At 47.0% G+C, this 15,108-nt stretch overlaps 1 protein-coding gene across 1 annotated transcript in view; it reads right to left on the bottom strand.

The window, feature by feature from the left end:
• LOC144125512 (reticulophagy regulator 3-like) overlaps positions 1–14,099 on the bottom strand; it is a 61,254-nt gene extending 47,155 nt beyond the window's left edge. Inside the window, exon 1 of the mRNA XM_077658975.1 lies at positions 14,006–14,099. The gene's annotated coding sequence lies outside the window, so the exon portion shown is untranslated. The remainder of the gene's footprint in view (positions 1–14,005) is intronic.
• Positions 14,100–15,108: the final 1,009 nt, after the last annotated feature.

Genomic DNA, 15,108 nt, shown 5'->3' with positions numbered 1-15,108 from the left:
TACAGACGGTATACCCTGTGATCTCATTGCAAAATCCATGCCGGAAAGCCTCCTACAAGTGCGGCCAACGTTCTGAAGGAAGGCTATAGTTTTCGGACTTTTCTCTTTGTTCACTTTGGAACCTTTAGTGTTGGGAGCCCAGTACTCTTCCATCAAGCTTAAATGACACTAATGAGCGATTTTCATGGTCAGCCTGCTTTATACAGCCCTTTGTGTTGAAGGCGGCGGCCCATATGTATATGCAGGAGCGCGCCATCAATAGGGAGTAAGCGCCGATGTCACAGTGGCCGCCATTTTGTTGTTCATGCATGGAGCACGGCGAAAGCCTGTCGCACGTGTCTTATCGGCCTGCACCGCTGAAGATGCATGCTGTACAACAAAACAGCGCCCGTGAAAACACGTTAGTACCTACTCAGACTTCAGTGGCCGCAATTTTGGTGTACATTTTGGTTGTTTGGGAGTCCGCTAAGCATCTGGAGAGACCGCTAAGCATCCGAATCGCGGATAGATCATGTCAGCAACTAATATAGTAGTACACTACAGTAGTAACCAACCGCTGCCGTTGGCTGCACGTCGACTGTTCCGAATCGATCCTCGAAATCAGCAGGACGTTGATACCGGCAAATGCGCTAAGCGCACTGCCAAAGGGTTCTAGCCATGGGCAATGACATAGTGCTGTCGTGCAGTGGCCAGCGAAGCTGATATGTTCGTGGATTCGAATCCCAGTTGCGGCAGTATTTATTTATTTATTTATTTATTTATTTATTTATTCAAGGTCAAGGTCAAAGCTTCATCGATGGGCCGGCTTTTGAGCTTTGGTTGTGGAATGGAACTCTGGCTCTAAAACGCTCGTGTGCTGTGCGGTGCCAGCGCACGTCAAATAACACCAGGCGGTCTAAATTTATGCGGAGCCTTCTACTACGGCATCCCTCATAGCCCGCATCTCGCATCGGGACGTTACACCCCAAAATTTACGACTTAAACTAAGCTCCACATGGACCACGGAAGCAGAATGCGCTCGCAGTGGGCTATGTGCAGTGAGGAGGTCAGAGAACGCGAATTCCACTGACCTTGGCAGCTCTATAAAGGTGCAGCATGTCGCAGCGGGCCGTGCGCACTGAGCAGCGTTGCATTGTTCAGAGGGCCACGTACCCAATTTTCGGCAAGCCAGCGTCCAACCTAACGTCAAACCACGCTGACGAATCGTCTAGAGACACGCTCCGTGCAGGCCCCGCTTGGGGCGGCATGTTTTCCTCGTGTTCTTCGCGGTGCTCGACAGGGTAGGTATGCGCAGTGCTTTCAGTCTGCCACATCGAACCGCTAGAGCAGCGTTACAAATCGGCGTACTTAGCGCGAAATGGTCATCGGGGATCACGGGAAGTTCGTTGCATTCCGCTGCAAGAAAAAATTATTTCGTGAAAATGAGGTATCAGATACGTGGGCTTCTATGGAAGCTTCAAATTGGGAACGCCTCTTCATTCGTTATATCCGTTATTTCGTTATAAACCTTTCGTTATAGAGAGGTCTGACCATGTCGGATTCTGCGGACACTATACTATCTTTGAAACGAGCGCGCTTTCGTGGGCAGTTCATAGTACCGCGTAAAGGTGGCGCCACTATATTACGGCATGGACCTTTATGTCATGGCTAGATGCTGACTGCAACAACTTTAGCGTACACTGATGCACAATTGCACGATATAATTAAATAATGATATGAATGAAATTATTACATTGCCATAATGCGCTTATTCAGGGCTAGTAAGTGGTGCATGGCTAACACACGAACTGCGATGTACATGGGCGGCCATAAGTAAATGGAGCATGCAATTTCGTTCTAAGTGCAATCACTCCTTCCCTGTTTGAAATGAAGAGACATTGTCCATGATAAAACGCACTAGTGTCCACTCCCAACATGCACATACCATAGATGAATAGCGTGCCCCCGTTTAGTTTTACAAAGAGGTAAACGTACAACTGGCGCAAAACAGAAAACATTGTTTAACAGAAGTAGAATGCAGCTTGCATTTGATTGCATTCCTCTTTCGTCCGTTCGCGTTGTTATTTTCGACGATCGACAGTGATGCATCCTCTACGTTACCAGCAGCTTCACGCCACAAGGAGTGACTCCCTACTACGCCCTAAATAGGGCGTTTATCTATTTCCCGTGGAATGTTCGTTCGTGTGGCTAGGGGCAATAGGCCAGGTCAATGACAATCTTATGGTGCAGGGTTCCATACATAATTACGTATTTATTACTGAGAGAGCAGTGCTATTGTACCTCCCCCTGAAATCTCGAGTCTGCTGAAGTGAAGCCTCCAGCCCAAGCGAGAAGCCTCCGCCTTACACTTTCACCCTCCAGAAGCGCCACCCACCACCATCGCACCTACCTCTATCCTCCACAGTGCCTTCAGTGGTATGATCGAAAAAAAAACGGAGAAAATAGACTACAACTTAGTTAAAAGAACCGGAGAGAGCCGATATCCAGTCTCTAATCGTACTCGGGGGCGGCGGCTGCTTAGCACTGGCGCTTTCTGCACTAACACAGCTGCACCACCTTCCTAGCACGAACCTCGTCCGAGATGGCTTGTTCGCCCTTTTCGAAGCCGTGATCTGCTACCACGCGCCCGCGTCTTTAGATCTGTATTTTTGCCAAGGAGATTACCTTTAGCTCCGTTCAAAATTCCTTCAAAATCTTAATGCGATCTTTCTAATCTTATTTCTTACAGAATCTGCGAAATGCGCTCCGCCCTTTCTTATTCTTCCAGTTATTTCACTGTCGTGATCCGGATCTGCGGACACTACCTGCTCTAAGAAGTGTTCCCTCACCCCACCCAGCTCCTCGCTACCAATCAAAAGTTGCTTTTCCCTCCCGAGGCTGTTGAACATTACTTTGGTTTTCTGCATATTAAATTTTAGACCCACCGTTCTGCTCTGCCTGATCACGATTCATCCCCTGAGTGACTCAGGAAGGCAATACCATCAAAGAATCGCAGATTACTAAGGCATTCTCCACAAACTCATATCTCCGACTGTTCCCACTCCAGGCCTCTGAATGCCTCCTTTAGACAGGCGTGAATAGCATTGGCGAGATCGTGTTTCCCTGCCGAACACGTTTCCTTATTGAAATTTTATTGCTGACCTTATGAAGGACTATAGGGGCTGTGCAGCCGTTATAGTTATTTTCCAGTGTGTTTGCATAAGGCTCATCTACACCCTGATTCCGTAATGCCTGCATGATTGCTGATGTTTCTTCTGAGTCAAGTGCGGTCTCGTAATCAATGAAGGCTATTTATTGGGGTTGGTTACAGTCTGCGCATTTTTCTATCACCTGACTGACAGTGTGAACATGGTATATTGCCGAGTAGCCGTTACGAAGGCCTGCCTGATCATTTAGTCCGATTGAAGTGTAAGGCTGTCCTGGCTCTATTAGCGATTACCTTAGTAAATACTTTGCAGGAAATGGACAGTAAGCCGATTGCTCTGTAATTTTTCAAGTTCTTGACATTGTTACGTTTCCGGCCGATTCGACGAACGAAGAGCAAGCGGCGACACTGAGCTTGTCAGGAATGCCTTTATTCCATCTCGGCAGCCGGGCAGGAAAAACATCCGCAGCGCTCCGCCATGGCGGTTATATTGCGCCCCATATCAGCGTTTTTCATGCGCGTCATCATGAGCAAGAAAACACAACAAGATGTTCCGCGTGACAGAGGGTGTTATTGGCAGAAGAACGTAACAACATCCCCCATCGTATGGATTAAGATGATGTTAGCGTTTTTCCTAGCTTCGGGTATACGCTCGAGGTCATAAGACATTGAGTACACAGGATGGGTAGCTTTTCTAGCACAAAATCCCCACCGCCGTTCAACAGATCTGCTGATCTGTCGAACAGCAAGAGCGACAACTACTTACAAAATATACGTCATAATTATCTCTCATGTTATCATGTCATTCGACTTGCCATCGCGCAACATTTGGCGAAGGCGTTGGCGGTTCACCGCCATCCAGGCCCATGAGGTTCGGTGCATTTCGCATCGCGGTCATTGGCCGAGCGCTTTCGGTCTGAACCGGCCGTGTGGATCATGCCGAACTACAGCTGAATGTATACCTAGGCTTTTCCCCACCTTGTCGCCAGCCTATGGGGAACCTGCGCTGCCAAGGTGGCACTGCAATTGTTCCATTCGGTGACACAAAACTGCTGTTGTCAGCCGCTTGGGCCGCTGCAAACGCGAGAACACATTCTGTGCGATTAGATACCCGCGTTTGGCTGACAGCATTCATTGCCTAGCTTCTCTCGGCGTAGCCCAGATAGCTGACGCACGGCACGTACGCCTTCGACAGAGCGCGGAGGCTCACGCCAATAAGCGCCTGAAGGTGGCGCGGAAAAGTGCTAAGAGTACTACCCAAAACTGCTTGCTCTTCTCTCTAGGCTGTGTGTTATGGCGCTGCAATCGGCACCACAAACTTCAGCGCAAGTTCCCCATACTGCTAGGCGCGACGTACGGACCAAAGCGACACGATGAAAAATGCTCCTGTCAAGACGGATGCACCAAGAAAAACACATTACCTCTCCCGCGCAGCTCCAGACATCCGCGAGCATTGGCGTTTTGTTCTTGGTGACCGATGAACCTGAAGCTCCGTGGCCTAGCATCCGCATCATCCAGTTCACCCCCCATCGCAGTGGCAAGCCGTCCGCCCCCTCTCGATCATATTAGCTCTTACCGCCACCGCTTGGGCTCGCGAAGACGACGAACAGGCTGTGGCGAAATTCAAAAGAAAACATTTTATAGAGGTCTCTCTGGTTGGAAAAGGACTTTAATTGTAGTTTGAAAAGAGCGCGCAGATGTTCTTACTCGAGTCTTGGCATATTCAGTGAACACGGCAGAATTGTTAACGGCTCCATGGGAACCCTTCCGCCCTCTTACATCCGCGGTCTATGGCTAGTGTACCGGACGCTGACAAAACGAGGACTTGAAAAGGCAAGATGCAACTCGCCCGCCGTCACGCCTGATGAAGGAACAGAGTAGATTCTGAAACGTCGTCCTTTTTTTTAATTTTTGCTTGGTGTGCTTTTGTAGCCTAAAGGGGAACGCATCTGGCTATGGGACTCAGCGGACGTGGCGTCTCCAGCGCCCGCCTCGCAACCTGTAATAAATATGGCAGCCGTTGTCACATTGTGCCGTAATGCCATCCGTTTCATCTCCGACCATTGATCAGGCCGATCAGTCGGTGCCCTGGGTTCGTGCTAAAAGCCAGCAGTCGGCGACGCGTGCTGTGGCGCGGAGCGGAGCGCTCGCTTTGGACCAGCCGACCGTTAATTTATAATAATAATAATAATAATAATAATAATAATAATAATAATAATAATAATAATAATAATAATAATAATAATAATAATAATAATAAACTTCTTTATTTCCATCAGTGATGGAGGAGACAGCGAGTAAAAGTCGCTTTAGAGGCAAGCGACTTGACTAGAGCCCGCAGCCTCCTTTACAAGGCACACAGCGATAGAGCAGGAGATATACATAGCAATTGACCACATGTGAAATTTGCACAAAAAATAAACACAAAAACACAGATTACCTGAAAAACGCTCTTCAATTATTTAAGAAAGAATGAGTGACAAAGTGTTGACGTAAAGCTCGTACATCAGTTATATAAATATCAAGACTTGATTTCAGAAACAAATTTAAAAGTGTTGGTAGTGTGTATGATATCTTTTGTGTAGAATAATTGGCACGCGGAGTGACTACCTTCCACTGTTCCGTACACCTTGTGATGTAAGAATGTGTGTTCCTGGTGAGATTAGATAACTCATGAAGGAACTGTAAATTCTCTTTTACCTCCCGTTTGAAAGCTTGACTTAACTTGTAATGATAAAGGTTAAACACGGGTATTATATTTGCTTTCGGAAATTAGTCTGATGTGTGGGCATTGTAAGGCATGTTAAATAGTACTCGCAAAAACTCTTTCTGAAGTATATGTATCTTTTCTAGATTCGTACGTGATGTGGTACCCCACATGAGCAGACAGTAATAAAGTGTAGAGAAAAATAGGGTGTTATAAACAAGAACCTTGATTCTGGAAGGTAATAGTGGTCTCAGCCGCACCATCATGCCAACTACACGAGATAATTTTCCCAATATCGATTCTATGTGCATGTCTCAAAGCATATTCTGTGTGATAATAACTCCAAGTATTTAAAATAACTCCAAGTAAATAACTCCGTAATGCCATCGCTATAACAGTATCGTCACAACATGAATAAGAATAAAAAAAAAACATTCATTTATGGTCCATCACAACACCGTTTGTTCGTTTTTTGTGACATGGTCGACGCAATAAATAACGGTTCCTTCCCTCATATGAGTTACTATACAAGGCTTGCAACATAGTCGTAGTAAGTGGTTTATTAACATAATAATAAAAAGAAGGAAAAGATTTTTGCTAGCCCCGGCATCTTCCATCCATACTGAAGCACCTGAGCTGAGGCAGCAGAAATAGAGGATAGCAGGCAGAAGGGAGAAATGAAATGAAAGAGGCGAGGGGACAGGAAGAGAGGATAGGCTGTAGAGGTAATGTACACAAAAACTACTTACGCAATAATAAATATGTACAGGTTGCGCGCGTTATTAGTTCATGATGGAGCATCTTCCGACGACGACAATGACATTTCGCCTTCCACTGCAGCAAGGACGGGCGCGAGAGTCAATCAACAAACCAAAACAGAAACAGCCGGAGGCTACGGCGACAGCGTCTCAATAAATAGTGCCAGGTGGCGATCAAAGTGGGCCAGCCTGGCTACCGCATGGGTCACGGGACCTAGACCCCTTTGCCTAAATACCACCACCATCGTCACCACAACTGCTCCTCAATAATTGTCGACAGGAAATGAACGGCCACGCGCTCCGAATTGTGTGTACGCGCGTTGACTTCGTTTGTCCTCTATATTTTTCCACCACAAAGGGGCGCGGGCACCTTCGGAAACGGCCGGGGCCCGCACACACACACACACAGCCTTCGTCGTGCTCTCCGTAATGGCCAGTGCAGACCTCCCCACTTCCAGCCGGCACGATATTTGCACCTCAAGGGCGTGGCGTTGCTGCTGGCCGCTACGTCGTCACTTCTCAATCTTCTTCCCTCTCTCTCTCTCACTCACTTTGTTTTCAGTTTACTGTTTTCTTTTTCCTGTCCAACTGCACGCATGCTATGGAGCGCTGTATACAGCAGGCACGATTCACGCCCGAAGCGGTGATATTCAGTCGAGGACAACCGTGCCGCCTGGCTGTTCTGTGTCGTTTAAACGTTCGGACTCCCGCTCAGCGCCTAGCTGCTTTCTCTCCCAGACACGGCGATATAGACGACAAAAGCCTCCAGACTCTCGATCCAGTCCCGTATGCGCTCCGTATCGACAGTGCGGTCAAACTGCAGAAATGTTCGCGTGATCGTTTCTCGATCGAGTGACGTAGGATCGGTCAGTAGGTCGTCAACATCAGCCTGTAGGGCGCGCGCATATATATGCGGAAAAGAGGGCGTCCTTGTAGCGACATGCGCTATGTTTGTCCCAACGCGAGTCTCATTTCTCACTTCTCGCAGTTATTTTTTTTTTTGTGATTTTCTCCGTTCTATTCGTCCCAGCTGTTATCGGCTATTAATTGGCCGCTCAAGTTGCTGGCGAAAGCAGGTTTCCGATAAAGCAGCAGCGGATCAGCGGTCAGTCTCTTTCTTTTTTTAGGCACCCTCATGTCCTATAGGTTTTCCGTCTGCCGCTAGCTTACTTATAAGTGCGGAATGACCGTATTTGTGTCGAGCGCTGTAAATCCGTCATTTCTTTTTATTTGGCGGTATTGCTTTTTTTGTTTTCAGTCACGCTAGCGTGCCTCGATACACCAATGTGGGTCACGTTTGATCATCACCGCAGTTGCCGTAGCTGCCGAGAAACCTTGTCGTCTGTTCGCATTTGTGACAAGAAGCCGCGCTGACTTATCCTGATACGCCGAGCACTTAGAAGTGGCTGGAACGACAAAAAAAAAGTTGACTGAAAAAAAAAAAAAACGCTCGAAAGCGTGAGGCCCGCACACGTCGGTGGAGTTACTGCTGCAATACTTTTCTGCACGAGGGCTCATTGAAATAAATGTGTTCTCATCACCACTGCGAAAACAGACGAGTTCCAGTTTTCAGGTTGTGTGATACATCTTTTCTACGCAACTCGTAGCCAGTGTTGTCGCAAGGTGAACTGCTGTAGGCAGTACTTGACCGGCTTGTAAATTATCTTCGATTCAGGCGTCCTCACAGTACAGCACGGTCAAATGTATTAGTTGCTGAAGTAAATCTAGAAAATTTCGGCAGACAAAACAGAACTGAACACGGGAGGAACATCAGGCGATGGTCCATTTTTTTTAATCTGAGTGTTTACGCAGGAGAATAAAAAAATATCCCGGAGAACCTATGCACGCAAAGAGACCTCCTCTTCTAATCTGTTAGCTGCGTTTGTCCAGTCACGCGTTATCTATGCAAAAATACGGCCGGCGGGTGGGTATCCACCTAATTTTTTTTGTGTGCTTTAAAGTGAACGCACACAGGTAATAAATAAAGCTAACTGAAACAGATTTTCAGAGCATGTGAGGATGCATTCTAAACGGGAATTACCTGTAAACTGAATACAAGAGGAGTAAGCAACCCTCTAGCGCACTCCTTAATAGGGGCACGGTATACTGGCCATGCCACGCGGTAGATTTTTATCACTAAAAATACGGAATAATTACGGTCGGCAACGGAAGCAGATTCCCTCTTCAAAACATGAGTAGCGCTATTAGTTACTGAGATTTTAACCGAGGTTTCGACCTTTTCTATTTGAGAACCTCAAGACCTCCGGTGCCACATTTAAAAGTCTCGTTTTATTGCTAATTGCTTCAAGTTACTGTGCTTTGGGGTGGGAACGTGCCTCTGTTGCCAACGGTAAACGTTCCCTATATTTACTGATCGAAATCGACCGTGGAACCTGTGCAGCACACCCTCTGGCCCTAAAAGGGATTACGCTAGAGGAAGGCTTACTCCCTGTTTCTTCCTTATAGGGTAATTCATGTTTACAGTTTGGTTAGTGTTGATCGTTGTCCTAACTAGAAAATTCAGCCAAGGAAAACAACAAAAACAAAACTGACCGTAGGCGGAGGCAGCTGTACCGCTATTCGCGTCCGTACTTTCTTGCCATTGTTTGTCAAGCATTTTGTTTCCTTGTTCTTGTTTATTTTTGTATTAACGCTCCACAATTCCCACACAGCGTTTCAGACGCTGAAAGTTCTACGAGTCGTATCGGTGGTTGCTCGTGGTGCGGTAAATAATGCATGAATTAGAGAAAAACTAGCGCCAAACCATGCTTGTGTCTGGTCTTCGCTCTTCTCTTGTGGTTCGCATGGTTTGGGGCTAGTTTTTCTCTAATTCAAGTATGCACCAACTAGCCCAAAAAAGAGGAGTTAATGCTGTAAATAATGCAATCGTTCATATACGCCCGCCATCGAAATTTTATGGAACGTGATTTTGCCGAGAAAAAAAATTGATTCCTTTTGCATCCAGGGCTCATGACTAGAGGTTTGATAGTGCTCTGTAGGACTGACATGTTGAGGATTAGGCTGTATGTATTTATTCGAGGCTCTGGCAAAGATGGTGAGAAAGTAGGCTTTTTCTTTAGTACCCACGGTTTCCACAAACTTTTGACAGAGGGGTGTACAAAATAACCCCGCAGGAAGCAAAGTGGACAAGTGCCACGTGTTGCATTGCGACCACGTGACGGCGTAGCCGAGCAAAACATCCGGATTACAGCCCAGAATTATTGAGGCGGAGCGCACGCTTCCAACGGGAGCGTCTTTGTCCAGCGGCACCGGGCCGGAACAGGCCTCATCCGGGTGTCTTGCAGATCGCGGACCACTGCAGTCATCGAAAGGGCCGCAGCTATAGCGCAACGCCTGACCTTTGCTGGCCCGACTTCATCATCACGCCGGGGTCGCGAACCGCATTGTGTTCCGCCCGGGGCACGATGCATACACACACAGCCAGAGACGCCGCCAGTGCACCTTCTTCCTAGCTGGCCCCGAGACGCCAACCGCATCCGCGTACGCGGAGTCTTCCCTCGTTGCCGAACAAGGCTTTAAAGAACGGTGCACGCACCGCGACGTCGCGCGAATTGCGAGAACTCACGAGTTGGCCGTCGAGCACTTTATTACTCCTAATGATGTTATCTCGCTGGGTCTTCGGGTTCGGGCACTCGGACAATCGCTGCTCAAGCAGCCTAGGAAAGTAAATAGATGGATTGTTATCTCACTGCAGAGACGTGTACCGCGGGCTCTTTTCTCAATGATGCTCAACAGTGAGACGACCGGCGCACAAGTGTCCGGCGAAAAAAAAAGATGCCATGGTGTGGCCATGAGCAGCCACTTGGTTAGAGCGAAGAAGAATTTATCTGTCCATGGCAACTTGTAGAAACACGTTCGTGATGATATTTCTCCTTTGTGATGTAACATGCCGCCCTGCTTCAATTCCTCTTCGTTTTGAGTTCCACGCTTCAACGGCTGGAAGAGGGCCCTAAAGGCATGAATTATGATCGGAACAATGCATGCATTTCTGGACTTGTTCGTATTTCATATTTGTAAAGTAGACTAAGCGAAAAGAGCGGAAAGAACTCGTAGACTTTGAGCAAAACCGTATCTGAAACAGGACTAGATATATCGTCGATTAAGGGAGCACATGGTCGGTCGAGTCGGTCGTTCATTATCACATACGTAATTGCGCACACACCAGCAAGGACGTGAAAGGACTGTGCACTTGTGCGCTTGTTGTGTATCCTCTACGTCCTTGTTCGTGTGTACGCAATACCTATGTTATTATATTTTAGATGTTTATATAGCGAAAATACAACGGTTCTACCTCTCCTGGAATTTATATTATGCCGGTTCTGAGGCGTTACTGGTAATTAATGCCGCTTTTGCGTACTTAACGATTTTAGGTCCTCGTACAAAGCTAACAAAGCTATTTAGTCACAGTGACAGCCTCACATTGCAGCCTGTCTTGATGCGTAGTGAGGAAAACAAACTTACTATCAGAATGTAGAAGAGCGCGTCAGTTATACGGAAGCACCATCTGCTTCTACAAACTAATTTCTTGCGTGTACAACTTTGTGAAAACGGCGATTGCATCCATTGGGACGTGTTCCTTACCATCAAAAAACGCATGATTTGGCTGTTCTTGCAGACTGGAGAAACTGCGTTTAGGTACCTCGACAAAGTTAGCAATCGGACCGATTCATTTTGACCCTCAATACAATCTGCGTGGCTGTTAGCAAAAAGCGCTTGCGAGATTTTTCTTTCCCTGTCAACTAGTGAAGATAAGGGTGCTGAGAAAGCAGGGATCAGATTTTTTGAAATGTGCTGATACGACGTATATTAAAAAAATGGCGGACGATTCAGCGTGGTTAGGTCAAATGCCAGTCAGGTGTTTAGGACTTTGGTTTCGTTTCAAGGCTCGGTTTTCAAGGTCAAGCAGGCTTCAGACAAAAATCGGCAAAATCGGACTTAAGCTCCGCCTTAAGGGTATGACGCGATAGCGTTAGTGGGACCGTATGTTCGGAATTGGTCATTCTCTACTCTACAACATTCATAGATTGATGGGAGTCCTAATACCCTTGGCGCAGTGGTGCAGTGGTTTAGCGAGGCGCCATTGCCCTGCGATGGCTGGTGCTGCCATCGGTGAGGCTTGCGAAACCCAGGTTGCTCTGCCCGAGCAACCTAGCTCGTGACAAATCATTAATTGAACTGCCACCTTCCACGGTGGACAGTTTGCTCCCAATGCGGTGGGCAGGTTGTGACGACGTCACAAGACCACCTGACATAGGTGGTCCACCTGCCACCTGGAGGGCCACCTAGGGCAGGTGGCCTACAACCCGGTAGGCAGAGGGACCTCATAGACAGTGCCTAAGTGGCGGAATGAAATATCTTACGCGGACAAAATGTTCACACAGCGTGGAGCACTGTCTCTTGTTATTTATGCATGGTCCTACAGCGCCGTTAGGCATTACAGTAGTGAGGATATATTACAAAGCAAGATACAATCACAAATGTAGCAAGTATCACAGTGCCTCTTGACAATACACGACTGCACGATTGCAGTACACAATTTTTCAACTAAAAACTCGACAAAACAGGGCAGCCATTGACTTTACAGACTGTTTTAAAAGGATAATACAAAGAAAGGGCACTGCAAGGGAAATAAAGTCCTCAGGGCTCAATGATAAAAAGAAGCGTCATTGGATAAAATAGAAGCCACGGAAACTGGCAAATTATTCCAGTCTTCCACCATTTTCAGAAATAAAGAATTTTTAAAACAATTAGTTTTACATTGAAATGGTTTATCCTTATTTTCGTGGTCCCTTATTTGGGATAAATAGCTTGGGGGTTGAAGGTAGTTTACTTTTGTGATGCCAGTGGAATCATGAAATATATTGTGTAGTAACTTAAAACGGAGACATTTTTTTATGTGGCTCAGCTATCGCCATCCCAAGCTTTGCTTAGCACGAGTAATGCTCACTTTCCTATTATATTTACTTCACACAAAGCGGGCAGCACGGTTTTGGGTAAGTTCAAGTTTCGTTCTTAATGTTGTGCTGTCAGGATGCCATAGAGTGCACGCGTACTCCAAAATGGAGCAAACGTTTGAGAAGTCAATTCTTTCTTCCAGATAATGGGGAACGGTTTTGAAATTGCGGTGAAGAAACACCGGTGAAGAAACACAAGTATTTTTCCACTTTTCGGTACTGTGTAGTCATTGTGTTTGTTCCACTGCTAACTGGTACAAAAATTTTTTCTGCTGCCAATATTTCGCCCTTTCGCTGACCTCAAGCAAACATCACCACGGACGAATTTGCAAGACCGAAAATGATAATTCAGCCCAATTACAACCTTGATATGAAGAGGACTTGTTAGGGTACATTATGTATGATTTCACACGCTTGTCATTATTGGATTTCACTTAGTAGATTAATACCCGTGTTGCATGGACAAATTGAATGCCATTAAGTGCTTACTGCCTTAAGTTTTAATGCCATATTCGCACGGTGCCACTCTCAGATTTAATAACATTATATCCTTACTGCTTGCCATTCCCTGCTTACTGAGTTAGCCGGAACTCCTTCGCCCGATATGCCTACTCTCATCTCCGTTCCAACTGCAGAAAACCAACGTTTTTTAGCATCATACGTTTATTCATTACTTTCAGTCAGATAACGCACCTCTACTGCATTTTCGATGCGAAAGGCGCGATTTTTACCAGCACTTCTGCCAGATACTCTCGCTTCGTATGCGGTCATGTGAATTTGTGGCTATCTTTTTCGGCTTCTCACGCAAGAACATGCTATTTTCTGCAATATTATATATCACCGAGGTTTTGTGCACATTAGCGCTGTTTATACTCAAGGTCAAATTCCTGACTGCCTTGCAGGTGTTGTCGTCATCGTGACTTTGCATAATGACATTAAGTCTAAGCATGCAGTGCCAAGGCCGAAAATAATGGCATTAACAAACTAAAGACGTTGCGCATTTACTGTATTTTTTTGTGCGCGTGTGGCACAGGTATAAGTTTGTAACGTTGCTGTCACAGTATAATAAGAGAAACTTCCTGTCCATGAGTTATGCTATTTGACCTGGTAACCGCTGCGTTGTTGGAGTTGGCAACTAAAGAACGAGGTTAACACAATGCTCGCGGTAGCATTAATTTGGGACGATATATATGCACATGAGCTCATAACATAACCCTGCTATATCGCAGCCGGATGTTATTAGGGAACATGAGCAACCAGCCACACCTTTCTGCAACCGGCTTTCTTGCTGTCGTTCAAAGAAACAAAAAGACAAAGCAATTGGCTGCTCCATACGTAGACTCTATGTATGACTGAAGGAGCTAATGAGATGTCCATGAGTTGACAATACGCATAAATTCGGACATCAAAACGAGCCTACCTGCGTGTCGCAGCCGTGAACGCTATATTGCTGCCAGCGCACGAGTGGCTCAGCCAGCCTTCTGATTGCCTTCAACCACTTCGTTCTCCCTGTTCTGCAACAGTGCAAAGGTCACGAGTTTTGACTTTGCTATGCGCACAATGGAAAGGTGGCATTCTAATCTCTATTGTTTTGCATAGCAAGGTCGGGACGCGCGGACATGCGCACTATCGTGCTCGCGTAATCGCCACGAGATCGAGACGCGCTCGACACGTGCCGCCGAGGCAGGTTATACTTAACGGAAACCGGAATAACGCGACACGTTTAGCGGTGGAGGATATGCGGAGGCTGCGAAACCCGTCCACTGGACGCAAGTAGCTCCTCAGGTCTACTGGCCGTCGACAGTTTTATTTATTTTTCCAAGCGCGGAAGCCAGTGGAACGCTTTCAAGCCACGGTTAGCAGGAGCAGCCGGCGTTTCTCGACGAATTTCATGGCTCCGCTATTGAACGCCCCGATTTTTGGGGTGTGCAGCGGCGAAGATGACTTAGCAGTGAAGCAAGCTGCTTAGCCACGACACTGCGATGATGATCGCATCTCGCAAGTGCCTTCAGACAAGAACCACAGTAAATGCACGTCCTGTGGGGCGCTTCTGAGGTGCCAGACAGCACGCGAATTATACCAGAGGCGGTTACAACGGAATTGGGACAACGTTCCTTGATTTGCGAAACACGCACCGGGCAGGAAGATGTAGGCGTTCTTTTGTTCGTTCGCTGAGTGGTGGCGTGCGAACTTTGAAGGGGAGGGGGTGTGGCTATGTGCGCGTATCAAACCTCTTGCAGGGGGAGGTAGAGGGAAAACGATTTGCATGCTTGAGGGGTACGCGCTACGCGTGAAGTAAGCGTGACGCGCGTCACGCGGGCAACGCCGGTAGCCCGGTGCATACGTGCTGTTTCGCCTATGTGAGGCGGCTCTTGCGGCAGTATTCACGACGCCGCAAAAGTCATATCGTTTTTCCAAGAGACGCAACCTGAAAGTCCGGCAAGTTCACTCTCGCACACCTCTCTTCTGAGTCTTTAAACTCAGCCTATTCGACACAGCAACACACTTGGCAAACATCGCAGC

The sequence above is a fragment of the Amblyomma americanum genome, chromosome 3 (genome assembly GCF_052857255.1).
Source record: "Amblyomma americanum isolate KBUSLIRL-KWMA chromosome 3, ASM5285725v1, whole genome shotgun sequence".
In the NCBI taxonomy this organism is placed as follows: Eukaryota; Metazoa; Arthropoda; class Arachnida; order Ixodida; family Ixodidae; genus Amblyomma; species Amblyomma americanum.
The sequence above is the reverse complement of the archived record's forward strand: the minus strand, read 5'-3'. Positions and strand labels throughout refer to the sequence as shown.